This window comes from Anomaloglossus baeobatrachus, unplaced genomic scaffold (assembly GCF_048569485.1).
Source record: "Anomaloglossus baeobatrachus isolate aAnoBae1 unplaced genomic scaffold, aAnoBae1.hap1 Scaffold_2590, whole genome shotgun sequence".
Lineage (NCBI taxonomy): Eukaryota > Metazoa > Chordata > Amphibia > Anura > Aromobatidae > Anomaloglossus > Anomaloglossus baeobatrachus.
The window spans coordinates 114181-141610 of record NW_027442141.1 but is presented as its reverse complement, the minus strand read 5'-3'; the positions used below and the strand labels follow the sequence as shown (position 1 = coordinate 141610).

Here is a 27430-nt window from a genome sequence, read left to right as displayed (position 1 = left end):
AACTGGGTTAAGAAGGGGTGCACCGTTCCTGGAGGTACTGCAATATCAGGTCAATGCGTGGAGTGGACAGAGCAAGCTCTTTTTCCATCTCCCTGTTCTAAAAATCCATTTAATATATGGTCCCCAGATAGGGGACGTATCAGATATTAAACTGATAAGAACAGATTTTTGATTTAATGAAGCTTTCCAAAGCACCGCAAAAATGCATGACCGAAGTCACACCAAAAACAGTGCAAAGGCTAGGATTCGTGTGGACCCCTCCGTGAGAAGAGGATCCCCAAAAATCAACCCCGTCCCTCCGAGCCAGAAGGCCACAGCGAGGGTCAGGGATCTTCGGTGCTCCCCCAAGCCGAAGCTTGGTTGAGCCTTGTTGTTGCTCCCAGCGTCCACCGAGGCATCTTACCCAAGTGGAGTAGGGAGCTACTAGTCGTTGGTTTCGCAGCCGAGACTGCCCGGACCGTCAACCGGTGTTGGTTTCTCAGCCCAAGGCTGACCGGACCTCCAACCGGGTGTTGGTTTCTCAGCCCAAGGCTGACCGGACCTCCAACCGGGTGTTGGTTTCTCAGCCCAAGGCTAACCGGACCTCCAACCGGGTGTTGGTTTCTCAGCCAAAGCTGACCCGGACCTCCAACCGGGTGTTGGTTTCTCAGCCCAAAGCTGACCGGACCTCCGACCGGGATTATAAAAATTTCCCTTCTTAGCCAGAAGGCCGGGATAGGGCAATATGCTTGGAAAGTATGAATAGGCAAGGCGCGGCGTGCGACAGAGTCTGAGGCTTACCAGGGTCCCAACCTAGCAAGTTCAGACTCCCTCCAGGGTGTCCATTCCTGGGGCACATTGCACCATAACCCCCACACTTACTCAGTCTAATAGCCTCGATCCTGGTAGGGCCATGGTTTCCTCTAGATGGATATACTATCCTCCCAAAGTACTAACAAGCGCAACCTTCCAGTGTGCATTGCATCATTGTACTAAGGTGGCCGGAGCCTTAAACCACCTTTTCGAACGATACTACACTTGATCTTAGCCAAAAGGCCGAGAAGCGATAACCAGAATTGGTTTGGGCCTCGAGTGGCACCCTGGCCTATGCCGGACACATCTTAGGGAGAGAGAGCGAGAGGGAGACAAACCCACGCCTACACAAGACATTTTGTCACCCAAGCCAACCCTTGAAAAGGCTGCTTTGCAGAGCAAAAACAAGAAGAATGGTGCGTTTTGCAGCCGCCGCCCACTGCAATGAATCTGAATAACTCCTCCTTTAGGGCGCAAGCAACTCCCCTCCCCCTTGCAGTCTTTCCAATTCACGATACAAAAAGACGGACAGGACAGGTTGCCTGACTTTCCGTCACTGCCACCCTTTGCCATCCTTACCCGTAGAAAGCCCTTTCATCATCCCCAAACCCTAATCTTTTCCCTTTCCTTCCCAGCCCCCAAACCCTGCCCTCTGTACCTTTCTCACCACCCGCTTCCCTTCTCCTGTCATCCCCCTACCACCCGGGAAAAAAAGAGATTGCCCCCTCCTTCCACTAGCCCACCCTCCCACCCAAAGAACAACTTCTTCTGCGCAGCTTGTTTTCTAGGCAGCAGCGCTATTGTGATGTCATCGGGGGGCATTGTGACAAGCCGCCAGTGTTCCGTCTCTTCATGTTGTGCACTGTTCAAACCGAAAATACATCAACAGGCAGGCTACAGAAAAGCTTACTAACAAAGGTTAGAGAGGGGCTTTCTCAGAGGGCTTTTTACAGTTTGTCTATTCCCAATTAGCCGGTTTAGTATACTTAATGAAAGTACTAATTCTTTCATAGGCCGCCCATTCTTAGTATTTGACGTTCAGGTAACAACAGGTAACTTTATTTGGAGTGGAAGCAGAGAGATAACACCAGATGCCAATTGTAGATCCTCTCACACCTGTGGTCACTGCAGCATCTGACTCCACTTTGTCCAAAAGGGATCTATTCCATTCAATTACACATGATCTAGATTAGACTGACAACAAGATACTGCACGGGACATAGCAGAGTTGGTGAAGTTGAGTGGTGATGAGTTTGCTATTTGGATGAATAAAGCAAGTAAAAAGTGTGTTAGATAAAAATTCATTTCAATTCGCTAATCGGGCTAATATGAATCAGGTGAATCGAGTTCTGCTTTTGGAAACTGGGTTAAGAAGGGGTGCACCGTTCCTGGAGGTACTGCAATACCAGGTCAATGCGTGGAGTGGACAGAGCAAGCTCTTTTTCCATCTCCCTGTTCTAAAAATCCATTTAATATATGGTCCCCAGATAGGGGACGTATCAGATATTAAACTGATAAGAACAGATTTTTGATTTAATGAAGCTTTCCAAAGCACCGCAAAAATGCATGACCGAAGTCACACCAAAAACAGTGCAAAGGCTAGGATTCGTGTGGACCCCTCCGTGAGAAGAGGATCCCCAAAAATCAACCCCGTCCCTCCGAGCCAGAAGGCCACAGCGAGGGTCAGGGATCTTCGGTGCTCCCCCAAGCCGAAGCCTGGTTGAGCCTTGTTGTTGCTCCCAGCGTCCACCGAGGCATCTTACCCAAGTGGAGTAGGGAGCTACTAGTCGTTGGTTTCGCAGCCGAGACTGCCCGGACCGTCAACCGGTGTTGGTTTCTCAGCCCAAGGCTGACCGGACCTCCAACCGGGTGTTGGTTTCTCAGCCCAAGGCTGACCGGACCTCCAACCGGGTGTTGGTTTCTCAGCCCAAGGCTAACCGGACCTCCAACCGGGTGTTGGTTTCTCAGCCAAAGCTGACCCGGACCTCCAACCGGGTGTTGGTTTCTCAGCCCAAAGCTGACCGGACCTCCGACCGGGATTATAAAAATTTCCCTTCTTAGCCAGAAGGCCGGGATAGGGCAATATGCTTGGAAAGTATGAATAGGCAAGGCGTGGCGTGCGACAGAGTCTGAGGCTTACCAGGGTCCCAACCTAGCAAGTTCAGACTCCCTCCAGGGTGTCCATTCCTGGGGCACATTGCACCATAACCCCCACACTTACTCAGTCTAATAGCCTCGATCCTGGTAGGGCCATGGTTTCCTCTAGATGGATATACTATCCTCCCAAAGTACTAACAAGCGCAACCTTCCAGTGTGCATTGCATCATTTTACTAAGGTGGCCGGAGCCTTAAACCACCTTTTCGAACGATACTACACTTGATCTTAGCCAAAAGGCCGAGAAGCGATAACCAGAATTGGTTTGGGCCTCGAGTGGCACCCTGGCCTATGCCGGACACATCTTAGGGAGAGAGAGCGAGAGGGAGACAAACCCACGCCTACACAAGACATTTTGTCACCCAAGCCAACCCTTGAAAAGGCTGCTTTGCAGAGCAAAAACAAGAAGAATGGTGCGTTTTGCAGCCGCCGCCCACTGCAATGAATCTGAATAACTCCTCCTTTAGGGCGCAAGCAACTCCCCTCCCCCTTGCAGTCTTTCCAATTCACGATACAAAAAGACGGACAGGACAGGTTGCCTGACTTTCCGTCACTGCCACCCTTTGCCATCCTTACCCGTAGAAAGCCCTTTCATCATCCCCAAACCCTAATCTTTTCCCTTTCCTTCCCAGCCCCCAAACCCTGCCCTCTGTACCTTTCTCACCACCCGCTTCCCTTCTCCTGTCATCCCCCTACCACCCGGGAAAAAAAGAGATTGCCCCCTCCTTCCACTAGCCCACCCTCCCACCCAAAGAACAACTTCTTCTGCGCAGCTTGTTTTCTAGGCAGCAGCGCTATTGTGATGTCATCGGGGGGCATTGTGACAAGCCGCCAGTGTTCCGTCTCTTCATGTTGTGCACTGTTCAAACCGAAAATACATCAACAGGCAGGCTACAGAAAAGCTTACTAACAAAGGTTAGAGAGGGGCTTTCTCAGAGGGCTTTTTACAGTTTGTCTATTCCCAATTAGCCGGTTTAGTATACTTAATGAAAGTACTAATTCTTTCATAGGCCGCCCATTCTTAGTATTTGACGTTCAGGTAACAACAGGTAACTTTATTTGGAGTGGAAGCAGAGAGATAACACCAGATGCCAATTGTAGATCCTCTCACACCTGTGGTCACTGCAGCATCTGACTCCACTTTGTCCAAAAGGGATCTATTCCATTCAATTACACATGATCTAGATTAGACTGACAACAAGATACTGCACGGGACATAGCAGAGTTGGTGAAGTTGAGTGGTGATGAGTTTGCTATTTGGATGAATAAAGCAAGTAAAAAGTGTGTTAGATAAAAATTCATTTCAATTCGCTAATCGGGCTAATATGAATCAGGTGAATCGAGTTCTGCTTTTGGAAACTGGGTTAAGAAGGGGTGCACCGTTCCTGGAGGTACTGCAATACCAGGTCAATGCGTGGAGTGGACAGAGCAAGCTCTTTTTCCATCTCCCTGTTCTAAAAATCCATTTAATATATGGTCCCCAGATAGGGGACGTATCAGATATTAAACTGATAAGAACAGATACTACACTTGATCTTAGCCAAAAGGCCGAGAAGCGATAACCAGAATTGGTTTGGGCCTCGAGTGGCACCCTGGCCTATGCCGGACACATCTTAGGGAGAGAGAGCGAGAGGGAGACAAACCCACGCCTACACAAGACATTTTGTCACCCAAGCCAACCCTTGAAAAGGCTGCTTTGCAGAGCAAAAACAAGAAGAATGGTGCGTTTTGCAGCCGCCGCCCACTGCAATGAATCTGAATAACTCCTCCTTTAGGGCGCAAGCAACTCCCCTCCCCCTTGCAGTCTTTCCAATTCACGATACAAAAAGACGGACAGGACAGGTTGCCTGACTTTCCGTCACTGCCACCCTTTGCCATCCTTACCCGTAGAAAGCCCTTTCATCATCCCCAAACCCTAATCTTTTCCCTTTCCTTCCCAGCCCCCAAACCCTGCCCTCTGTACCTTTCTCACCACCCGCTTCCCTTCTCCTGTCATCCCCCTACCACCCGGGAAAAAAAGAGATTGCCCCCTCCTTCCACTAGCCCACCCTCCCACCCAAAGAACAACTTCTTCTGCGCAGCTTGTTTTCTAGGCAGCAGCGCTATTGTGATGTCATCGGGGGGCATTGTGACAAGCCGCCAGTGTTCCGTCTCTTCATGTTGTGCACTGTTCAAACCGAAAATACATCAACAGGCAGGCTACAGAAAAGCTTACTAACAAAGGTTAGAGAGGGGCTTTCTCAGAGGGCTTTTTACAGTTTGTCTATTCCCAATTAGCCGGTTTAGTATACTTAATGAAAGTACTAATTCTTTCATAGGCCGCCCATTCTTAGTATTTGACGTTCAGGTAACAACAGGTAACTTTATTTGGAGTGGAAGCAGAGAGATAACACCAGATGCCAATTGTAGATCCTCTCACACCTGTGGTCACTGCAGCATCTGACTCCACTTTGTCCAAAAGGGATCTATTCCATTCAATTACACATGATCTAGATTAGACTGACAACAAGATACTGCACGGGACATAGCAGAGTTGGTGAAGTTGAGTGGTGATGAGTTTGCTATTTGGATGAATAAAGCAAGTAAAAAGTGTGTTAGATAAAAATTCATTTCAATTCGCTAATCGGGCTAATATGAATCAGGTGAATCGAGTTCTGCTTTTGGAAACTGGGTTAAGAAGGGGTGCACCGTTCCTGGAGGTACTGCAATACCAGGTCAATGCGTGGAGTGGACAGAGCAAGCTCTTTTTCCATCTCCCTGTTCTAAAAATCCATTTAATATATGGTCCCCAGATAGGGGACGTATCAGATATTAAACTGATAAGAACAGATACTACACTTGATCTTAGCCAAAAGGCCGAGAAGCGATAACCAGAATTGGTTTGGGCCTCGAGTGGCACCCTGGCCTATGCCGGACACATCTTAGGGAGAGAGAGCGAGAGGGAGACAAACCCACGCCTACACAAGACATTTTGTCACCCAAGCCAACCCTTGAAAAGGCTGCTTTGCAGAGCAAAAACAAGAAGAATGGTGCGTTTTGCAGCCGCCGCCCACTGCAATGAATCTGAATAACTCCTCCTTTAGGGCGCAAGCAACTCCCCTCCCCCTTGCAGTCTTTCCAATTCACGATACAAAAAGACGGACAGGACAGGTTGCCTGACTTTCCGTCACTGCCACCCTTTGCCATCCTTACCCGTAGAAAGCCCTTTCATCATCCCCAAACCCTAATCTTTTCCCTTTCCTTCCCAGCCCCCAAACCCTGCCCTCTGTACCTTTCTCACCACCCGCTTCCCTTCTCCTGTCATCCCCCTACCACCCGGGAAAAAAAGAGATTGCCCCCTCCTTCCACTAGCCCACCCTCCCACCCAAAGAACAACTTCTTCTGCGCAGCTTGTTTTCTAGGCAGCAGCGCTATTGTGATGTCATCGGGGGGCATTGTGACAAGCCGCCAGTGTTCCGTCTCTTCATGTTGTGCACTGTTCAAACCGAAAATACATCAACAGGCAGGCTACAGAAAAGCTTACTAACAAAGGTTAGAGAGGGGCTTTCTCAGAGGGCTTTTTACAGTTTGTCTATTCCCAATTAGCCGGTTTAGTATACTTAATGAAAGTACTAATTCTTTCATAGGCCGCCCATTCTTAGTATTTGACGTTCAGGTAACAACAGGTAACTTTATTTGGAGTGGAAGCAGAGAGATAACACCAGATGCCAATTGTAGATCCTCTCACACCTGTGGTCACTGCAGCATCTGACTCCACTTTGTCCAAAAGGGATCTATTCCATTCAATTACACATGATCTAGATTAGACTGACAACAAGATACTGCACGGGACATAGCAGAGTTGGTGAAGTTGAGTGGTGATGAGTTTGCTATTTGGATGAATAAAGCAAGTAAAAAGTGTGTTAGATAAAAATTCATTTCAATTCGCTAATCGGGCTAATATGAATCAGGTGAATCGAGTTCTGCTTTTGGAAACTGGGTTAAGAAGGGGTGCACCGTTCCTGGAGGTACTGCAATACCAGGTCAATGCGTGGAGTGGACAGAGCAAGCTCTTTTTCCATCTCCCTGTTCTAAAAATCCATTTAATATATGGTCCCCAGATAGGGGACGTATCAGATATTAAACTGATAAGAACAGATACTACACTTGATCTTAGCCAAAAGGCCGAGAAGCGATAACCAGAATTGGTTTGGGCCTCGAGTGGCACCCTGGCCTATGCCGGACACATCTTAGGGAGAGAGAGCGAGAGGGAGACAAACCCACGCCTACACAAGACATTTTGTCACCCAAGCCAACCCTTGAAAAGGCTGCTTTGCAGAGCAAAAACAAGAAGAATGGTGCGTTTTGCAGCCGCCGCCCACTGCAATGAATCTGAATAACTCCTCCTTTAGGGCGCAAGCAACTCCCCTCCCCCTTGCAGTCTTTCCAATTCACGATACAAAAAGACGGACAGGACAGGTTGCCTGACTTTCCGTCACTGCCACCCTTTGCCATCCTTACCCGTAGAAAGCCCTTTCATCATCCCCAAACCCTAATCTTTTCCCTTTCCTTCCCAGCCCCCAAACCCTGCCCTCTGTACCTTTCTCACCACCCGCTTCCCTTCTCCTGTCATCCCCCTACCACCCGGGAAAAAAAGAGATTGCCCCCTCCTTCCACTAGCCCACCCTCCCACCCAAAGAACAACTTCTTCTGCGCAGCTTGTTTTCTAGGCAGCAGCGCTATTGTGATGTCATCGGGGGGCATTGTGACAAGCCGCCAGTGTTCCGTCTCTTCATGTTGTGCACTGTTCAAACCGAAAATACATCAACAGGCAGGCTACAGAAAAGCTTACTAACAAAGGTTAGAGAGGGGCTTTCTCAGAGGGCTTTTTACAGTTTGTCTATTCCCAATTAGCCGGTTTAGTATACTTAATGAAAGTACTAATTCTTTCATAGGCCGCCCATTCTTAGTATTTGACGTTCAGGTAACAACAGGTAACTTTATTTGGAGTGGAAGCAGAGAGATAACACCAGATGCCAATTGTAGATCCTCTCACACCTGTGGTCACTGCAGCATCTGACTCCACTTTGTCCAAAAGGGATCTATTCCATTCAATTACACATGATCTAGATTAGACTGACAACAAGATACTGCACGGGACATAGCAGAGTTGGTGAAGTTGAGTGGTGATGAGTTTGCTATTTGGATGAATAAAGCAAGTAAAAAGTGTGTTAGATAAAAATTCATTTCAATTCGCTAATCGGGCTAATATGAATCAGGTGAATCGAGTTCTGCTTTTGGAAACTGGGTTAAGAAGGGGTGCACCGTTCCTGGAGGTACTGCAATACCAGGTCAATGCGTGGAGTGGACAGAGCAAGCTCTTTTTCCATCTCCCTGTTCTAAAAATCCATTTAATATATGGTCCCCAGATAGGGGACGTATCAGATATTAAACTGATAAGAACAGATACTACACTTGATCTTAGCCAAAAGGCCGAGAAGCGATAACCAGAATTGGTTTGGGCCTCGAGTGGCACCCTGGCCTATGCCGGACACATCTTAGGGAGAGAGAGCGAGAGGGAGACAAACCCACGCCTACACAAGACATTTTGTCACCCAAGCCAACCCTTGAAAAGGCTGCTTTGCAGAGCAAAAACAAGAAGAATGGTGCGTTTTGCAGCCGCCGCCCACTGCAATGAATCTGAATAACTCCTCCTTTAGGGCGCAAGCAACTCCCCTCCCCCTTGCAGTCTTTCCAATTCACGATACAAAAAGACGGACAGGACAGGTTGCCTGACTTTCCGTCACTGCCACCCTTTGCCATCCTTACCCGTAGAAAGCCCTTTCATCATCCCCAAACCCTAATCTTTTCCCTTTCCTTCCCAGCCCCCAAACCCTGCCCTCTGTACCTTTCTCACCACCCGTTTCCCTTCTCCTGTCATCCCCCTACCACCCGGGAAAAAAAGAGATTGCCCCCTCCTTCCACTAGCCCACCCTCCCACCCAAAGAACAACTTCTTCTGCGCAGCTTGTTTTCTAGGCAGCAGCGCTATTGTGATGTCATCGGGGGGCATTGTGACAAGCCGCCAGTGTTCCGTCTCTTCATGTTGTGCACTGTTCAAACCGAAAATACATCAACAGGCAGGCTACAGAAAAGCTTACTAACAAAGGTTAGAGGGGGGCTTTCTCAGAGGGCTTTTTACAGTTTGTCTATTCCCAATTAGCCGGTTTAGTATACTTAATGAAAGTACTAATTCTTTCATAGGCCGCCCATTCTTAGTATTTGACGTTCAGGTAACAACAGGTAACTTTATTTGGAGTGGAAGCAGAGAGATAACACCAGATGCCAATTGTAGATCCTCTCACACCTGTGGTCACTGCAGCATCTGACTCCACTTTGTCCAAAAGGGATCTATTCCATTCAATTACACATGATCTAGATTAGACTGACAACAAGATACTGCACGGGACATAGCAGAGTTGGTGAAGTTGAGTGGTGATGAGTTTGCTATTTGGATGAATAAAGCAAGTAAAAAGTGTGTTAGATAAAAATTCATTTCAATTCGCTAATCGGGCTAATATGAATCAGGTGAATCGAGTTCTGCTTTTGGAAACTGGGTTAAGAAGGGGTGCACCGTTCCTGGAGGTACTGCAATACCAGGTCAATGCGTGGAGTGGACAGAGCAAGCTCTTTTTCCATCTCCCTGTTCTAAAAATCCATTTAATATATGGTCCCCAGATAGGGGACGTATCAGATATTAAACTGATAAGAACAGATACTACACTTGATCTTAGCCAAAAGGCCGAGAAGCGATAACCAGAATTGGTTTGGGCCTCGAGTGGCACCCTGGCCTATGCCGGACACATCTTAGGGAGAGAGAGCGAGAGGGAGACAAACCCACGCCTACACAAGACATTTTGTCACCCAAGCCAACCCTTGAAAAGGCTGCTTTGCAGAGCAAAAACAAGAAGAATGGTGCGTTTTGCAGCCGCCGCCCACTGCAATGAATCTGAATAACTCCTCCTTTAGGGCGCAAGCAACTCCCCTCCCCCTTGCAGTCTTTCCAATTCACGATACAAAAAGATGGACAGGACAGGTTGCCTGACTTTCCGTCACTGCCACCCTTTGCCATCCTTACCCGTAGAAAGCCCTTTCATCATCCCCAAACCCTAATCTTTTCCCTTTCCTTCCCAGCCCCCAAACCCTGCCCTCTGTACCTTTCTCACCACCCGCTTCCCTTCTCCTGTCATCCCCCTACCACCCGGGAAAAAAAGAGATTGCCCCCTCCTTCCACTAGCCCACCCTCCCACCCAAAGAACAACTTCTTCTGCGCAGCTTGTTTTCTAGGCAGCAGCGCTATTGTGATGTCATCGGGGGGCATTGTGACAAGCCGCCAGTGTTCCGTCTCTTCATGTTGTGCACTGTTCAAACCGAAAATACATCAACAGGCAGGCTACAGAAAAGCTTACTAACAAAGGTTAGAGAGGGGCTTTCTCAGAGGGCTTTTTACAGTTTGTCTATTCCCAATTAGCCGGTTTAGTATACTTAATGAAAGTACTAATTCTTTCATAGGCCGCCCATTCTTAGTATTTGACGTTCAGGTAACAACAGGTAACTTTATTTGGAGTGGAAGCAGAGAGATAACACCAGATGCCAATTGTAGATCCTCTCACACCTGTGGTCACTGCAGCATCTGACTCCACTTTGTCCAAAAGGGATCTATTCCATTCAATTACACATGATCTAGATTAGACTGACAACAAGATACTGCACGGGACATAGCAGAGTTGGTGAAGTTGAGTGGTGATGAGTTTGCTATTTGGATGAATAAAGCAAGTAAAAAGTGTGTTAGATAAAAATTCATTTCAATTCGCTAATCGGGCTAATATGAATCAGGTGAATCGAGTTCTGCTTTTGGAAACTGGGTTAAGAAGGGGTGCACCGTTCCTGGAGGTACTGCAATACCAGGTCAATGCGTGGAGTGGACAGAGCAAGCTCTTTTTCCATCTCCCTGTTCTAAAAATCCATTTAATATATGGTCCCCAGATAGGGGACGTATCAGATATTAAACTGATAAGAACAGATACTACACTTGATCTTAGCCAAAAGGCCGAGAAGCGATAACCAGAATTGGTTTGGGCCTCGAGTGGCACCCTGGCCTATGCCGGACACATCTTAGGGAGAGAGAGCGAGAGGGAGACAAACCCACGCCTACACAAGACATTTTGTCACCCAAGCCAACCCTTGAAAAGGCTGCTTTGCAGAGCAAAAACAAGAAGAATGGTGCGTTTTGCAGCCGCCGCCCACTGCAATGAATCTGAATAACTCCTCCTTTAGGGCGCAAGCAACTCCCCTCCCCCTTGCAGTCTTTCCAATTCACGATACAAAAAGACGGACAGGACAGGTTGCCTGACTTTCCGTCACTGCCACCCTTTGCCATCCTTACCCGTAGAAAGCCCTTTCATCATCCCCAAACCCTAATCTTTTCCCTTTCCTTCCCAGCCCCCAAACCCTGCCCTCTGTACCTTTCTCACCACCCGCTTCCCTTCTCCTGTCATCCCCCTACCACCCGGGAAAAAAAGAGATTGCCCCCTCCTTCCACTAGCCCACCCTCCCACCCAAAGAACAACTTCTTCTGCGCAGCTTGTTTTCTAGGCAGCAGCGCTATTGTGATGTCATCGGGGGGCATTGTGACAAGCCGCCAGTGTTCCGTCTCTTCATGTTGTGCACTGTTCAAACCGAAAATACATCAACAGGCAGGCTACAGAAAAGCTTACTAACAAAGGTTAGAGAGGGGCTTTCTCAGAGGGCTTTTTACAGTTTGTCTATTCCCAATTAGCCGGTTTAGTATACTTAATGAAAGTACTAATTCTTTCATAGGCCGCCCATTCTTAGTATTTGACGTTCAGGTAACAACAGGTAACTTTATTTGGAGTGGAAGCAGAGAGATAACACCAGATGCCAATTGTAGATCCTCTCACACCTGTGGTCAATGCAGCATCTGACTCCACTTTGTCCAAAAGGGATCTATTCCATTCAATTACACATGATCTAGATTAGACTGACAACAAGATACTGCACGGGACATAGCAGAGTTGGTGAAGTTGAGTGGTGATGAGTTTGCTATTTGGATGAATAAAGCAAGTAAAAAGTGTGTTAGATAAAAATTCATTTCAATTCGCTAATCGGGCTAATATGAATCAGGTGAATCGAGTTCTGCTTTTGGAAACTGGGTTAAGAAGGGGTGCACCGTTCCTGGAGGTACTGCAATACCAGGTCAATGCGTGGAGTGGACAGAGCAAGCTCTTTTTCCATCTCCCTGTTCTAAAAATCCATTTAATATATGGTCCCCAGATAGGGGACGTATCAGATATTAAACTGATAAGAACAGATACTACACTTGATCTTAGCCAAAAGGCCGAGAAGCGATAACCAGAATTGGTTTGGGCCTCGAGTGGCACCCTGGCCTATGCCGGACACATCTTAGGGAGAGAGAGCGAGAGGGAGACAAACCCACGCCTACACAAGACATTTTGTCACCCAAGCCAACCCTTGAAAAGGCTGCTTTGCAGAGCAAAAACAAGAAGAATGGTGCGTTTTGCAGCCGCCGCCCACTGCAATGAATCTGAATAACTCCTCCTTTAGGGCGCAAGCAACTCCCCTCCCCCTTGCAGTCTTTCCAATTCACGATACAAAAAGACGGACAGGACAGGTTGCCTGACTTTCCGTCACTGCCACCCTTTGCCATCCTTACCCGTAGAAAGCCCTTTCATCATCCCCAAACCCTAATCTTTTCCCTTTCCTTCCCAGCCCCCAAACCCTGCCCTCTGTACCTTTCTCACCACCCGCTTCCCTTCTCCTGTCATCCCCCTACCACCCGGGAAAAAAAGAGATTGCCCCCTCCTTCCACTAGCCCACCCTCCCACCCAAAGAACAACTTCTTCTGCGCAGCTTGTTTTCTAGGCAGCAGCGCTATTGTGATGTCATCGGGGGGCATTGTGACAAGCCGCCAGTGTTCCGTCTCTTCATGTTGTGCACTGTTCAAACCGAAAATACATCAACAGGCAGGCTACAGAAAAGCTTACTAACAAAGGTTAGAGAGGGGCTTTCTCAGAGGGCTTTTTACAGTTTGTCTATTCCCAATTAGCCGGTTTAGTATACTTAATGAAAGTACTAATTCTTTCATAGGCCGCCCATTCTTAGTATTTGACGTTCAGGTAACAACAGGTAACTTTATTTGGAGTGGAAGCAGAGAGATAACACCAGATGCCAATTGTAGATCCTCTCACACCTGTGGTCACTGCAGCATCTGACTCCACTTTGTCCAAAAGGGATCTATTCCATTCAATTACACATGATCTAGATTAGACTGACAACAAGATACTGCACGGGACATAGCAGAGTTGGTGAAGTTGAGTGGTGATGAGTTTGCTATTTGGATGAATAAAGCAAGTAAAAAGTGTGTTAGATAAAAATTCATTTCAATTCGCTAATCGGGCTAATATGAATCAGGTGAATCGAGTTCTGCTTTTGGAAACTGGGTTAAGAAGGGGTGCACCGTTCCTGGAGGTACTGCAATACCAGGTCAATGCGTGGAGTGGACAGAGCAAGCTCTTTTTCCATCTCCCTGTTCTAAAAATCCATTTAATATATGGTCCCCAGATAGGGGACGTATCAGATATTAAACTGATAAGAACAGATACTACACTTGATCTTAGCCAAAAGGCCGAGAAGCGATAACCAGAATTGGTTTGGGCCTCGAGTGGCACCCTGGCCTATGCCGGACACATCTTAGGGAGAGAGAGCGAGAGGGAGACAAACCCACGCCTACACAAGACATTTTGTCACCCAAGCCAACCCTTGAAAAGGCTGCTTTGCAGAGCAAAAACAAGAAGAATGGTGCGTTTTGCAGCCGCCGCCCACTGCAATGAATCTGAATAACTCCTCCTTTAGGGCGCAAGCAACTCCCCTCCCCCTTGCAGTCTTTCCAATTCACGATACAAAAAGACGGACAGGACAGGTTGCCTGACTTTCCGTCACTGCCACCCTTTGCCATCCTTACCCGTAGAAAGCCCTTTCATCATCCCCAAACCCTAATCTTTTCCCTTTCCTTCCCAGCCCCCAAACCCTGCCCTCTGTACCTTTCTCACCACCCGCTTCCCTTCTCCTGTCATCCCCCTACCACCCGGGAAAAAAAGAGATTGCCCCCTCCTTCCACTAGCCCACCCTCCCACCCAAAGAACAACTTCTTCTGCGCAGCTTGTTTTCTAGGCAGCAGCGCTATTGTGATGTCATCGGGGGGCATTGTGACAAGCCGCCAGTGTTCCGTCTCTTCATGTTGTGCACTGTTCAAACCGAAAATACATCAACAGGCAGGCTACAGAAAAGCTTACTAACAAAGGTTAGAGAGGGGCTTTCTCAGAGGGCTTTTTACAGTTTGTCTATTCCCAATTAGCCGGTTTAGTATACTTAATGAAAGTACTAATTCTTTCATAGGCCGCCCATTCTTAGTATTTGACGTTCAGGTAACAACAGGTAACTTTATTTGGAGTGGAAGCAGAGAGATAACACCAGATGCCAATTGTAGATCCTCTCACACCTGTGGTCACTGCAGCATCTGACTCCACTTTGTCCAAAAGGGATCTATTCCATTCAATTACACATGATCTAGATTAGACTGACAACAAGATACTGCACGGGACATAGCAGAGTTGGTGAAGTTGAGTGGTGATGAGTTTGCTATTTGGATGAATAAAGCAAGTAAAAAGTGTGTTAGATAAAAATTCATTTCAATTCGCTAATCGGGCTAATATGAATCAGGTGAATCGAGTTCTGCTTTTGGAAACTGGGTTAAGAAGGGGTGCACCGTTCCTGGAGGTACTGCAATACCAGGTCAATGCGTGGAGTGGACAGAGCAAGCTCTTTTTCCATCTCCCTGTTCTAAAAATCCATTTAATATATGGTCCCCAGATAGGGGACGTATCAGATATTAAACTGATAAGAACAGATACTACACTTGATCTTAGCCAAAAGGCCGAGAAGCGATAACCAGAATTGGTTTGGGCCTCGAGTGGCACCCTGGCCTATGCCGGACACATCTTAGGGAGAGAGAGCGAGAGGGAGACAAACCCACGCCTACACAAGACATTTTGTCACCCAAGCCAACCCTTGAAAAGGCTGCTTTGCAGAGCAAAAACAAGAAGAATGGTGCGTTTTGCAGCCGCCGCCCACTGCAATGAATCTGAATAACTCCTCCTTTAGGGCGCAAGCAACTCCCCTCCCCCTTGCAGTCTTTCCAATTCACGATACAAAAAGACGGACAGGACAGGTTGCCTGACTTTCCGTCACTGCCACCCTTTGCCATCCTTACCCGTAGAAAGCCCTTTCATCATCCCCAAACCCTAATCTTTTCCCTTTCCTTCCCAGCCCCCAAACCCTGCCCTCTGTACCTTTCTCACCACCCGCTTCCCTTCTCCTGTCATCCCCCTACCACCCGGGAAAAAAAGAGATTGCCCCCTCCTTCCACTAGCCCACCCTCCCACCCAAAGAACAACTTCTTCTGCGCAGCTTGTTTTCTAGGCAGCAGCGCTATTGTGATGTCATCGGGGGGCATTGTGACAAGCCGCCAGTGTTCCGTCTCTTCATGTTGTGCACTGTTCAAACCGAAAATACATCAACAGGCAGGCTACAGAAAAGCTTACTAACAAAGGTTAGAGAGGGGCTTTCTCAGAGGGCTTTTTACAGTTTGTCTATTCCCAATTAGCCGGTTTAGTATACTTAATGAAAGTACTAATTCTTTCATAGGCCGCCCATTCTTAGTATTTGACGTTCAGGTAACAACAGGTAACTTTATTTGGAGTGGAAGCAGAGAGATAACACCAGATGCCAATTGTAGATCCTCTCACACCTGTGGTCACTGCAGCATCTGACTCCACTTTGTCCAAAAGGGATCTATTCCATTCAATTACACATGATCTAGATTAGACTGACAACAAGATACTGCACGGGACATAGCAGAGTTGGTGAAGTTGAGTGGTGATGAGTTTGCTATTTGGATGAATAAAGCAAGTAAAAAGTGTGTTAGATAAAAATTCATTTCAATTCGCTAATCGGGCTAATATGAATCAGGTGAATCGAGTTCTGCTTTTGGAAACTGGGTTAAGAAGGGGTGCACCGTTCCTGGAGGTACTGCAATACCAGGTCAATGCGTGGAGTGGACAGAGCAAGCTCTTTTTCCATCTCCCTGTTCTAAAAATCCATTTAATATATGGTCCCCAGATAGGGGACGTATCAGATATTAAACTGATAAGAACAGATACTACACTTGATCTTAGCCAAAAGGCCGAGAAGCGATAACCAGAATTGGTTTGGGCCTCGAGTGGCACCCTGGCCTATGCCGGACACATCTTAGGGAGAGAGAGCGAGAGGGAGACAAACCCACGCCTACACAAGACATTTTGTCACCCAAGCCAACCCTTGAAAAGGCTGCTTTGCAGAGCAAAAACAAGAAGAATGGTGCGTTTTGCAGCCGCCGCCCACTGCAATGAATCTGAATAACTCCTCCTTTAGGGCGCAAGCAACTCCCCTCCCCCTTGCAGTCTTTCCAATTCACGATACAAAAAGACGGACAGGACAGGTTGCCTGACTTTCCGTCACTGCCACCCTTTGCCATCCTTACCCGTAGAAAGCCCTTTCATCATCCCCAAACCCTAATCTTTTCCCTTTCCTTCCCAGCCCCCAAACCCTGCCCTCTGTACCTTTCTCACCACCCGCTTCCCTTCTCCTGTCATCCCCCTACCACCCGGGAAAAAAAGAGATTGCCCCCTCCTTCCACTAGCCCACCCTCCCACCCAAAGAACAACTTCTTCTGCGCAGCTTGTTTTCTAGGCAGCAGCGCTATTGTGATGTCATCGGGGGGCATTGTGACAAGCCGCCAGTGTTCCGTCTCTTCATGTTGTGCACTGTTCAAACCGAAAATACATCAACAGGCAGGCTACAGAAAAGCTTACTAACAAAGGTTAGAGAGGGGCTTTCTCAGAGGGCTTTTTACAGTTTGTCTATTCCCAATTAGCCGGTTTAGTATACTTAATGAAAGTACTAATTCTTTCATAGGCCGCCCATTCTTAGTATTTGACGTTCAGGTAACAACAGGTAACTTTATTTGGAGTGGAAGCAGAGAGATAACACCAGATGCCAATTGTAGATCCTCTCACACCTGTGGTCACTGCAGCATCTGACTCCACTTTGTCCAAAAGGGATCTATTCCATTCAATTACACATGATCTAGATTAGACTGACAACAAGATACTGCACGGGACATAGCAGAGTTGGTGAAGTTGAGTGGTGATGAGTTTGCTATTTGGATGAATAAAGCAAGTAAAAAGTGTGTTAGATAAAAATTCATTTCAATTCGCTAATCGGGCTAATATGAATCAGGTGAATCGAGTTCTGCTTTTGGAAACTGGGTTAAGAAGGGGTGCACCGTTCCTGGAGGTACTGCAATACCAGGTCAATGCGTGGAGTGGACAGAGCAAGCTCTTTTTCCATCTCCCTGTTCTAAAAATCCATTTAATATATGGTCCCCAGATAGGGGACGTATCAGATATTAAACTGATAAGAACAGATACTACACTTGATCTTAGCCAAAAGGCCGAGAAGCGATAACCAGAATTGGTTTGGGCCTCGAGTGGCACCCTGGCCTATGCCGGACACATCTTAGGGAGAGAGAGCGAGAGGGAGACAAACCCACGCCTACACAAGACATTTTGTCACCCAAGCCAACCCTTGAAAAGGCTGCTTTGCAGAGCAAAAACAAGAAGAATGGTGCGTTTTGCAGCCGCCGCCCACTGCAATGAATCTGAATAACTCCTCCTTTAGGGCGCAAGCAACTCCCCTCCCCCTTGCAGTCTTTCCAATTCACGATACAAAAAGACGGACAGGACAGGTTGCCTGACTTTCCGTCACTGCCACCCTTTGCCATCCTTACCCGTAGAAAGCCCTTTCATCATCCCCAAACCCTAATCTTTTCCCTTTCCTTCCCAGCCCCCAAACCCTGCCCTCTGTACCTTTCTCACCACCCGCTTCCCTTCTCCTGTCATCCCCCTACCACCCGGGAAAAAAAGAGATTGCCCCCTCCTTCCACTAGCCCACCCTCCCACCCAAAGAACAACTTCTTCTGCGCAGCTTGTTTTCTAGGCAGCAGCGCTATTGTGATGTCATCGGGGGGCATTGTGACAAGCCGCCAGTGTTCCGTCTCTTCATGTTGTGCACTGTTCAAACCGAAAATACATCAACAGGCAGGCTACAGAAAAGCTTACTAACAAAGGTTAGAGAGGGGCTTTCTCAGAGGGCTTTTTACAGTTTGTCTATTCCCAATTAGCCGGTTTAGTATACTTAATGAAAGTACTAATTCTTTCATAGGCCGCCCATTCTTAGTATTTGACGTTCAGGTAACAACAGGTAACTTTATTTGGAGTGGAAGCAGAGAGATAACACCAGATGCCAATTGTAGATCCTCTCACACCTGTGGTCACTGCAGCATCTGACTCCACTTTGTCCAAAAGGGATCTATTCCATTCAATTACACATGATCTAGATTAGACTGACAACAAGATACTGCACGGGACATAGCAGAGTTGGTGAAGTTGAGTGGTGATGAGTTTGCTATTTGGATGAATAAAGCAAGTAAAAAGTGTGTTAGATAAAAATTCATTTCAATTCGCTAATCGGGCTAATATGAATCAGGTGAATCGAGTTCTGCTTTTGGAAACTGGGTTAAGAAGGGGTGCACCGTTCCTGGAGGTACTGCAATACCAGGTCAATGCGTGGAGTGGACAGAGCAAGCTCTTTTTCCATCTCCCTGTTCTAAAAATCCATTTAATATATGGTCCCCAGATAGGGGACGTATCAGATATTAAACTGATAAGAACAGATACTACACTTGATCTTAGCCAAAAGGCCGAGAAGCGATAACCAGAATTGGTTTGGGCCTCGAGTGGCACCCTGGCCTATGCCGGACACATCTTAGGGAGAGAGAGCGAGAGGGAGACAAACCCACGCCTACACAAGACATTTTGTCACCCAAGCCAACCCTTGAAAAGGCTGCTTTGCAGAGCAAAAACAAGAAGAATGGTGCGTTTTGCAGCCGCCGCCCACTGCAATGAATCTGAATAACTCCTCCTTTAGGGCGCAAGCAACTCCCCTCCCCCTTGCAGTCTTTCCAATTCACGATACAAAAAGACGGACAGGACAGGTTGCCTGACTTTCCGTCACTGCCACCCTTTGCCATCCTTACCCGTAGAAAGCCCTTTCATCATCCCCAAACCCTAATCTTTTCCCTTTCCTTCCCAGCCCCCAAACCCTGCCCTCTGTACCTTTCTCACCACCCGCTTCCCTTCTCCTGTCATCCCCCTACCACCCGGGAAAAAAAGAGATTGCCCCCTCCTTCCACTAGCCCACCCTCCCACCCAAAGAACAACTTCTTCTGCGCAGCTTGTTTTCTAGGCAGCAGCGCTATTGTGATGTCATCGGGGGGCATTGTGACAAGCCGCCAGTGTTCCGTCTCTTCATGTTGTGCACTGTTCAAACCGAAAATACATCAACAGGCAGGCTACAGAAAAGCTTACTAACAAAGGTTAGAGAGGGGCTTTCTCAGAGGGCTTTTTACAGTTTGTCTATTCCCAATTAGCCGGTTTAGTATACTTAATGAAAGTACTAATTCTTTCATAGGCCGCCCATTCTTAGTATTTGACGTTCAGGTAACAACAGGTAACTTTATTTGGAGTGGAAGCAGAGAGATAACACCAGATGCCAATTGTAGATCCTCTCACACCTGTGGTCACTGCAGCATCTGACTCCACTTTGTCCAAAAGGGATCTATTCCATTCAATTACACATGATCTAGATTAGACTGACAACAAGATACTGCACGGGACATAGCAGAGTTGGTGAAGTTGAGTGGTGATGAGTTTGCTATTTGGATGAATAAAGCAAGTAAAAAGTGTGTTAGATAAAAATTCATTTCAATTCGCTAATCGGGCTAATATGAATCAGGTGAATCGAGTTCTGCTTTTGGAAACTGGGTTAAGAAGGGGTGCACCGTTCCTGGAGGTACTGCAATACCAGGTCAATGCGTGGAGTGGACAGAGCAAGCTCTTTTTCCATCTCCCTGTTCTAAAAATCCATTTAATATATGGTCCCCAGATAGGGGACGTATCAGATATTAAACTGATAAGAACAGATACTACACTTGATCTTAGCCAAAAGGCCGAGAAGCGATAACCAGAATTGGTTTGGGCCTCGAGTGGCACCCTGGCCTATGCCGGACACATCTTAGGGAGAGAGAGCGAGAGGGAGACAAACCCACGCCTACACAAGACATTTTGTCACCCAAGCCAACCCTTGAAAAGGCTGCTTTGCAGAGCAAAAACAAGAAGAATGGTGCGTTTTGCAGCCGCCGCCCACTGCAATGAATCTGAATAACTCCTCCTTTAGGGCGCAAGCAACTCCCCTCCCCCTTGCAGTCTTTCCAATTCACGATACAAAAAGACGGACAGGACAGGTTGCCTGACTTTCCGTCACTGCCACCCTTTGCCATCCTTACCCGTAGAAAGCCCTTTCATCATCCCCAAACCCTAATCTTTTCCCTTTCCTTCCCAGCCCCCAAACCCTGCCCTCTGTACCTTTCTCACCACCCGCTTCCCTTCTCCTGTCATCCCCCTACCACCCGGGAAAAAAAGAGATTGCCCCCTCCTTCCACTAGCCCACCCTCCCACCCAAAGAACAACTTCTTCTGCGCAGCTTGTTTTCTAGGCAGCAGCGCTATTGTGATGTCATCGGGGGGCATTGTGACAAGCCGCCAGTGTTCCGTCTCTTCATGTTGTGCACTGTTCAAACCGAAAATACATCAACAGGCAGGCTACAGAAAAGCTTACTAACAAAGGTTAGAGAGGGGCTTTCTCAGAGGGCTTTTTACAGTTTGTCTATTCCCAATTAGCCGGTTTAGTATACTTAATGAAAGTACTAATTCTTTCATAGGCCGCCCATTCTTAGTATTTGACGTTCAGGTAACAACAGGTAACTTTATTTGGAGTGGAAGCAGAGAGATAACACCAGATGCCAATTGTAGATCCTCTCACACCTGTGGTCACTGCAGCATCTGACTCCACTTTGTCCAAAAGGGATCTATTCCATTCAATTACACATGATCTAGATTAGACTGACAACAAGATACTGCACGGGACATAGCAGAGTTGGTGAAGTTGAGTGGTGATGAGTTTGCTATTTGGATGAATAAAGCAAGTAAAAAGTGTGTTAGATAAAAATTCATTTCAATTCGCTAATCGGGCTAATATGAATCAGGTGAATCGAGTTCTGCTTTTGGAAACTGGGTTAAGAAGGGGTGCACCGTTCCTGGAGGTACTGCAATACCAGGTCAATGCGTGGAGTGGACAGAGCAAGCTCTTTTTCCATCTCCCTGTTCTAAAAATCCATTTAATATATGGTCCCCAGATAGGGGACGTATCAGATATTAAACTGATAAGAACAGATACTACACTTGATCTTAGCCAAAAGGCCGAGAAGCGATAACCAGAATTGGTTTGGGCCTCGAGTGGCACCCTGGCCTATGCCGGACACATCTTAGGGAGAGAGAGCGAGAGGGAGACAAACCCACGCCTACACAAGACATTTTGTCACCCAAGCCAACCCTTGAAAAGGCTGCTTTGCAGAGCAAAAACAAGAAGAATGGTGCGTTTTGCAGCCGCCGCCCACTGCAATGAATCTGAATAACTCCTCCTTTAGGGCGCAAGCAACTCCCCTCCCCCTTGCAGTCTTTCCAATTCACGATACAAAAAGACGGACAGGACAGGTTGCCTGACTTTCCGTCACTGCCACCCTTTGCCATCCTTACCCGTAGAAAGCCCTTTCATCATCCCCAAACCCTAATCTTTTCCCTTTCCTTCCCAGCCCCCAAACCCTGCCCTCTGTACCTTTCTCACCACCCGCTTCCCTTCTCCTGTCATCCCCCTACCACCCGGGAAAAAAAGAGATTGCCCCCTCCTTCCACTAGCCCACCCTCCCACCCAAAGAACAACTTCTTCTGCGCAGCTTGTTTTCTAGGCAGCAGCGCTATTGTGATGTCATCGGGGGGCATTGTGACAAGCCGCCAGTGTTCCGTCTCTTCATGTTGTGCACTGTTCAAACCGAAAATACATCAACAGGCAGGCTACAGAAAAGCTTACTAACAAAGGTTAGAGAGGGGCTTTCTCAGAGGGCTTTTTACAGTTTGTCTATTCCCAATTAGCCGGTTTAGTATACTTAATGAAAGTACTAATTCTTTCATAGGCCGCCCATTCTTAGTATTTGACGTTCAGGTAACAACAGGTAACTTTATTTGGAGTGGAAGCAGAGAGATAACACCAGATGCCAATTGTAGATCCTCTCACACCTGTGGTCACTGCAGCATCTGACTCCACTTTGTCCAAAAGGGATCTATTCCATTCAATTACACATGATCTAGATTAGACTGACAACAAGATACTGCACGGGACATAGCAGAGTTGGTGAAGTTGAGTGGTGATGAGTTTGCTATTTGGATGAATAAAGCAAGTAAAAAGTGTGTTAGATAAAAATTCATTTCAATTCGCTAATCGGGCTAATATGAATCAGGTGAATCGAGTTCTGCTTTTGGAAACTGGGTTAAGAAGGGGTGCACCGTTCCTGGAGGTACTGCAATACCAGGTCAATGCGTGGAGTAGACAGAGCAAGCTCTTTTTCCATCTCCCTGTTCTAAAAATCCATTTAATATATGGTCCCCAGATAGGGGACGTATCAGATATTAAACTGATAAGAACAGATACTACACTTGATCTTAGCCAAAAGGCCGAGAAGCGATAACCAGAATTGGTTTGGGCCTCGAGTGGCACCCTGGCCTATGCCGGACACATCTTAGGGAGAGAGAGCGAGAGGGAGACAAACCCACGCCTACACAAGACATTTTGTCACCCAAGCCAACCCTTGAAAAGGCTGCTTTGCAGAGCAAAAACAAGAAGAATGGTGCGTTTTGCAGCCGCCGCCCACTGCAATGAATCTGAATAACTCCTCCTTTAGGGCGCAAGCAACTCCCCTCCCCCTTGCAGTCTTTCCAATTCACGATACAAAAAGACGGACAGGACAGGTTGCCTGACTTTCCGTCACTGCCACCCTTTGCCATCCTTACCCGTAGAAAGCCCTTTCATCATCCCCAAACCCTAATCTTTTCCCTTTCCTTCCCAGCCCCCAAACCCTGCCCTCTGTACCTTTCTCACCACCCGCTTCCCTTCTCCTGTCATCCCCCTACCACCCGGGAAAAAAAGAGATTGCCCCCTCCTTCCACTAGCCCACCCTCCCACCCAAAGAACAACTTCTTCTGCGCAGCTTGTTTTCTAGGCAGCAGCGCTATTGTGATGTCATCGGGGGGCATTGTGACAAGCCGCCAGTGTTCCGTCTCTTCATGTTGTGCACTGTTCAAACCGAAAATACATCAACAGGCAGGCTACAGAAAAGCTTACTAACAAAGGTTAGAGAGGGGCTTTCTCAGAGGGCTTTTTACAGTTTGTCTATTCCCAATTAGCCGGTTTAGTATACTTAATGAAAGTACTAATTCTTTCATAGGCCGCCCATTCTTAGTATTTGACGTTCAGGTAACAACAGGTAACTTTATTTGGAGTGGAAGCAGAGAGATAACACCAGATGCCAATTGTAGATCCTCTCACACCTGTGGTCACTGCAGCATCTGACTCCACTTTGTCCAAAAGGGATCTATTCCATTCAATTACACATGATCTAGATTAGACTGACAACAAGATACTGCACGGGACATAGCAGAGTTGGTGAAGTTGAGTGGTGATGAGTTTGCTATTTGGATGAATAAAGCAAGTAAAAAGTGTGTTAGATAAAAATTCATTTCAATTCGCTAATCGGGCTAATATGAATCAGGTGAATCGAGTTCTGCTTTTGGAAACTGGGTTAAGAAGGGGTGCACCGTTCCTGGAGGTACTGCAATACCAGGTCAATGCGTGGAGTGGACAGAGCAAGCTCTTTTTCCATCTCCCTGTTCTAAAAATCCATTTAATATATGGTCCCCAGATAGGGGACGTATCAGATATTAAACTGATAAGAACAGATTTAATGAAGCTTTCCAAAGCACCGCAAAAAATGCATGACCGAAGTCACACCAAAAACAGTGCAAAGGCTAGGATTCGTGTGGACCCCTCCGTGAGGAGAGGGTCCCCAAAAATCAACCCCGTCCCTCCGAGCCAGAAGGCCACAGCAAGGGTCAGGGATCTTCGGTGCTCCCCCAAGCCGAAGCCTGGTTGAGCCTTGTCGTTGCTCCCAGCGTCCACCCAGGCATCTTACCCAAGTGGAGTAGAGAGCTACTAGTTGTTGGTTTCGCAGCCGAAACTGCCCGGACCGTCAACCGGTGTTGGTTTCTCAGCCCAAGGCTAACCGGACCTCCAACCGGGTGATGGTTTCTCAGCCGAAGCTGACCCAGACCTCCAACCGGGTGTTGGTTTCTCAGCCGAAGCTGACCCAGACCTCCAACCGGGTGTTGGTTTCTCAGCCGAAGCTGACCCGGACCTCCAACCGGGTGTTGGTTTCTCAGCCCAAAGCTGAACGGACCTCCGACCACTGATAAGAACAGATACTACACTTGATCTTAGCCAAAAGGCCGAGAAGCGATAACCAGAATTGGTTTGGGCCTCGAGTGGCACCCTGGCCTATGCCAGACACATCTTAGGGAGAGAGAGCGAGAGGGAGACAAACCCACGCCTACACAAGACATTTTGTCACCCAAGCCAACCCTTGAAAAGGCTGCTTTGCAGAGCAAAAACAAGAAGAATGGTGCGTTTTGCAGCCGCCGCCCACTGCAATGAATCTGAATAACTCCTCCTTTAGGGCGCAAGCAACTCCCCTCCCCCTTGCAGTCTTTCCAATTCACGATACAAAAAGACGGACAGGACAGGTTGCCTGACTTTCCGTCACTGCCACCCTTTGCCATCCTTACCCGTAGAAAGCCCTTTCATCATCCCCAAACCCTAATCTTTTCCCTTTCCTTCCCAGCCCCCAAACCCTGCCCTCTGTACCTTTCTCACCACCCGCTTCCCTTCTCCTGTCATCCCCCTACCACCCGTGAAAAAAAGAGATTGCCCCCTCCTTCCACTAGCCCACCCTCCCACCCAAAGAACAACTTCTTCTGCGCAGCTTGTTTTCTAGGCAGCAGCGCTATTGTGATGTCATCGGGGGGCATTGTGACAAGCCGCCAGTGTTCCGTCTCTTCATGTTGTGCACTGTTCAAACCGAAAATACATCAACAGGCAGGCTACAGAAAAGCTTACTAACAAAGGTTAGAGAGGGGCTTTCTCAGAGGGCTTTTTACAGTTTGTCTATTCCCAATTAGCCGGTTTAGTATACTTAATGAAAGTACTAATTCTTTCATAGGCCGCCCATTCTTAGTATTTGACGTTCAGGTAACAACAGGTAACTTTATTTGGAGTGGAAGCAGAGAGATAACACCAGATGCCAATTGTAGATCCTCTCACACCTGTGGTCACTGCAGCATCTGACTCCACTTTGTCCAAAAGGGATCTATTCCATTCAATTACACATGATCTAGATTAGACTGACAACAAGATACTGCACGGGACATAGCAGAGTTGGTGAAGTTGAGTGGTGATGAGTTTGCTATTTGGATGAATAAAGCAAGTAAAAAGTGTGTTAGATAAAAATTCATTTCAATTCGCTAATCGGGCTAATATGAATCAGGTGAATCGAGTTCTGCTTTTGGAAACTGGGTTAAGAAGGGGTGCACCGTTCCTGGAGGTACTGCAATACCAGGTCAATGCGTGGAGTGGACAGAGCAAGCTCTTTTTCCATCTCCCTGTTCTAAAAATCCATTTAATATATGGTCCCCAGATAGGGGACGTATCAGATATTAAACTGATAAGAACAGATACTACACTTGATCTTAGCCAAAAGGCCGAGAAGCGATAACCAGAATTGGTTTGGGCCTCGAGTGGCACCCTGGCCTATGCCGGACACATCTTAGGGAGAGAGAGCGAGAGGGAGACAAACCCACGCCTACACAAGACATTTTGTCACCCAAGCCAACCCTTGAAAAGGCTGCTTTGCAGAGCAAAAACAAGAAGAATGGTGCGTTTTGCAGCCGCCGCCCACTGCAATGAATCTGAATAACTCCTCCTTTAGTGCGCAAGCAACTCCCCTCCCCCTTGCAGTCTTTCCAATTCACGATACAAAAAGACGGACAGGACAGGTTGCCTGACTTTCCGTCACTGCCACCCTTTGCCATCCTTACCCGTAGAAAGCCCTTTCATCATCCCCAAACCCTAATCTTTTCCCTTTCCTTCCCAGCCCCCAAACCCTGCCCTCTGTACCTTTCTCACCACCCGCTTCCCTTCTCCTGTCATCCCCCTACCACCCGGGAAAAAAAGAGATTGCCCCCTCCTTCCACTAGCCCACCCTCCCACCCAAAGAACAACTTCTTCTGCGCAGCTTGTTTTCTAGGCAGCAGCGCTATTGTGATGTCATCGGGGGGCATTGTGACAAGCCGCCAGTGTTCCGTCTCTTCATGTTGTGCACTGTTCAAACCGAAAATACATCAACAGGCAGGTTACAGAAAAGCTTACTAACAAAGGTTAGAGAGGGGCTTTCTCAGAGGGCTTTTTACAGTTTGTCTATTCCCAATTAGCCGGTTTAGTATACTTAATGAAAGTACTAATTCTTTCATAGGCCGCCCATTCTTAGTATTTGACGTTCAGGTAACAACAGGTAACTTTATTTGGAGTGGAAGCAGAGAGATAACACCAGATGCCAATTGTAGATCCTCTCACACCTGTGGTCACTGCAGCATCTGACTCCACTTTGTCCAAAAGGGATCTATTCCATTCAATTACACATGATCTAGATTAGACTGACAACAAGATACTGCACGGGACATAGCAGAGTTGGTGAAGTTGAGTGGTGATGAGTTTGCTATTTGGATGAATAAAGCAAGTAAAAAGTGTGTTAGATAAAAATTCATTTCAATTCGCTAATCGGGCTAATATGAATCAGGTGAATCGAGTTCTGCTTTTGGAAACTGGGTTAAGAAGGGGTGCACCGTTCCTGGAGGTACTGCAATACCAGGTCAATGCGTGGAGTGGACAGAGCAAGCTCTTTTTCCATCTCCCTGTTCTAAAAATCCATTTAATATATGGTCCCCAGATAGGGGACGTATCAGATATTAAACTGATAAGAACAGATACTACACTTGATCTTAGCCAAAAAGCCGAGAAGCGATAACCAGAATTGGTTTGGGCCTCGAGTGGCACCCTGGCCTATGCCGGACACATCTTAGGGAGAGAGAGCGAGAGGGAGACAAACCCACGCCTACACAAGACATTTTGTCACCCAAGCCAACCCTTGACAAGGCTGCTTTGCAGAGCAAAAACAAGAAGAATGGTGCGTT

General features: G+C 47.4%; 20 non-coding genes and 3 pseudogenes across 20 annotated transcripts; all 23 read right to left on the bottom strand.

Moving 5' to 3' along the window:
• Positions 1–12: 12 nt before the first annotated feature.
• Positions 13–208, bottom strand: LOC142263554 (U2 spliceosomal RNA). The gene has a single exon (XR_012730598.1). It is a non-coding gene; the product is annotated as a U2 spliceosomal RNA (small nuclear RNA).
• Positions 209–905: 697 nt separating this feature from the next.
• LOC142263570 (U2 spliceosomal RNA) lies at positions 906–1047 on the bottom strand (annotated as a pseudogene).
• A 1117-nt stretch (positions 1048–2164) lies between these two features.
• Positions 2165–2360, bottom strand: LOC142263540 (U2 spliceosomal RNA). Its single transcript, XR_012730586.1, has one exon. It is a non-coding gene; the product is annotated as a U2 spliceosomal RNA (small nuclear RNA).
• Positions 2361–3057: 697 nt separating this feature from the next.
• On the bottom strand, positions 3058–3199 carry LOC142263577 (U2 spliceosomal RNA; annotated as a pseudogene).
• A 1117-nt stretch (positions 3200–4316) lies between these two features.
• LOC142263501 (U2 spliceosomal RNA) lies at positions 4317–4507 on the bottom strand. The gene has a single exon (XR_012730551.1). It is a non-coding gene; the product is annotated as a U2 spliceosomal RNA (small nuclear RNA).
• A 1117-nt stretch (positions 4508–5624) lies between these two features.
• LOC142263500 (U2 spliceosomal RNA) lies at positions 5625–5815 on the bottom strand. Its single transcript, XR_012730550.1, has one exon. It is a non-coding gene; the product is annotated as a U2 spliceosomal RNA (small nuclear RNA).
• Positions 5816–6932: 1117 nt separating this feature from the next.
• LOC142263499 (U2 spliceosomal RNA) lies at positions 6933–7123 on the bottom strand. Its single transcript, XR_012730549.1, has one exon. It is a non-coding gene; the product is annotated as a U2 spliceosomal RNA (small nuclear RNA).
• A 1117-nt stretch (positions 7124–8240) lies between these two features.
• Positions 8241–8431, bottom strand: LOC142263498 (U2 spliceosomal RNA). Its single transcript, XR_012730548.1, has one exon. It is a non-coding gene; the product is annotated as a U2 spliceosomal RNA (small nuclear RNA).
• Positions 8432–9548: 1117 nt separating this feature from the next.
• Positions 9549–9739, bottom strand: LOC142263496 (U2 spliceosomal RNA). Its single transcript, XR_012730547.1, has one exon. It is a non-coding gene; the product is annotated as a U2 spliceosomal RNA (small nuclear RNA).
• A 1117-nt stretch (positions 9740–10856) lies between these two features.
• Positions 10857–11047, bottom strand: LOC142263495 (U2 spliceosomal RNA). The gene has a single exon (XR_012730546.1). It is a non-coding gene; the product is annotated as a U2 spliceosomal RNA (small nuclear RNA).
• Positions 11048–12164: 1117 nt separating this feature from the next.
• Positions 12165–12355, bottom strand: LOC142263494 (U2 spliceosomal RNA). Its single transcript, XR_012730545.1, has one exon. It is a non-coding gene; the product is annotated as a U2 spliceosomal RNA (small nuclear RNA).
• A 1117-nt stretch (positions 12356–13472) lies between these two features.
• LOC142263493 (U2 spliceosomal RNA) lies at positions 13473–13663 on the bottom strand. Its single transcript, XR_012730544.1, has one exon. It is a non-coding gene; the product is annotated as a U2 spliceosomal RNA (small nuclear RNA).
• A 1117-nt stretch (positions 13664–14780) lies between these two features.
• Positions 14781–14971, bottom strand: LOC142263492 (U2 spliceosomal RNA). Its single transcript, XR_012730543.1, has one exon. It is a non-coding gene; the product is annotated as a U2 spliceosomal RNA (small nuclear RNA).
• Positions 14972–16088: 1117 nt separating this feature from the next.
• On the bottom strand, positions 16089–16279 carry LOC142263490 (U2 spliceosomal RNA). Its single transcript, XR_012730542.1, has one exon. It is a non-coding gene; the product is annotated as a U2 spliceosomal RNA (small nuclear RNA).
• Positions 16280–17396: 1117 nt separating this feature from the next.
• Positions 17397–17587, bottom strand: LOC142263488 (U2 spliceosomal RNA). Its single transcript, XR_012730540.1, has one exon. It is a non-coding gene; the product is annotated as a U2 spliceosomal RNA (small nuclear RNA).
• A 1117-nt stretch (positions 17588–18704) lies between these two features.
• LOC142263487 (U2 spliceosomal RNA) lies at positions 18705–18895 on the bottom strand. The gene has a single exon (XR_012730539.1). It is a non-coding gene; the product is annotated as a U2 spliceosomal RNA (small nuclear RNA).
• A 1117-nt stretch (positions 18896–20012) lies between these two features.
• On the bottom strand, positions 20013–20203 carry LOC142263486 (U2 spliceosomal RNA). The gene has a single exon (XR_012730538.1). It is a non-coding gene; the product is annotated as a U2 spliceosomal RNA (small nuclear RNA).
• Positions 20204–21320: 1117 nt separating this feature from the next.
• LOC142263484 (U2 spliceosomal RNA) lies at positions 21321–21511 on the bottom strand. The gene has a single exon (XR_012730537.1). It is a non-coding gene; the product is annotated as a U2 spliceosomal RNA (small nuclear RNA).
• Positions 21512–22628: 1117 nt separating this feature from the next.
• Positions 22629–22819, bottom strand: LOC142263578 (U2 spliceosomal RNA). Its single transcript, XR_012730603.1, has one exon. It is a non-coding gene; the product is annotated as a U2 spliceosomal RNA (small nuclear RNA).
• Positions 22820–23936: 1117 nt separating this feature from the next.
• Positions 23937–24122, bottom strand: LOC142263548 (U2 spliceosomal RNA). Its single transcript, XR_012730593.1, has one exon. It is a non-coding gene; the product is annotated as a U2 spliceosomal RNA (small nuclear RNA).
• Positions 24123–24513: 391 nt separating this feature from the next.
• On the bottom strand, positions 24514–24646 carry LOC142263565 (U2 spliceosomal RNA; annotated as a pseudogene).
• Positions 24647–25763: 1117 nt separating this feature from the next.
• Positions 25764–25954, bottom strand: LOC142263483 (U2 spliceosomal RNA). Its single transcript, XR_012730536.1, has one exon. It is a non-coding gene; the product is annotated as a U2 spliceosomal RNA (small nuclear RNA).
• A 1117-nt stretch (positions 25955–27071) lies between these two features.
• Positions 27072–27262, bottom strand: LOC142263531 (U2 spliceosomal RNA). Its single transcript, XR_012730578.1, has one exon. It is a non-coding gene; the product is annotated as a U2 spliceosomal RNA (small nuclear RNA).
• Between the last annotated feature and the right edge of the window lie 168 nt (positions 27263–27430).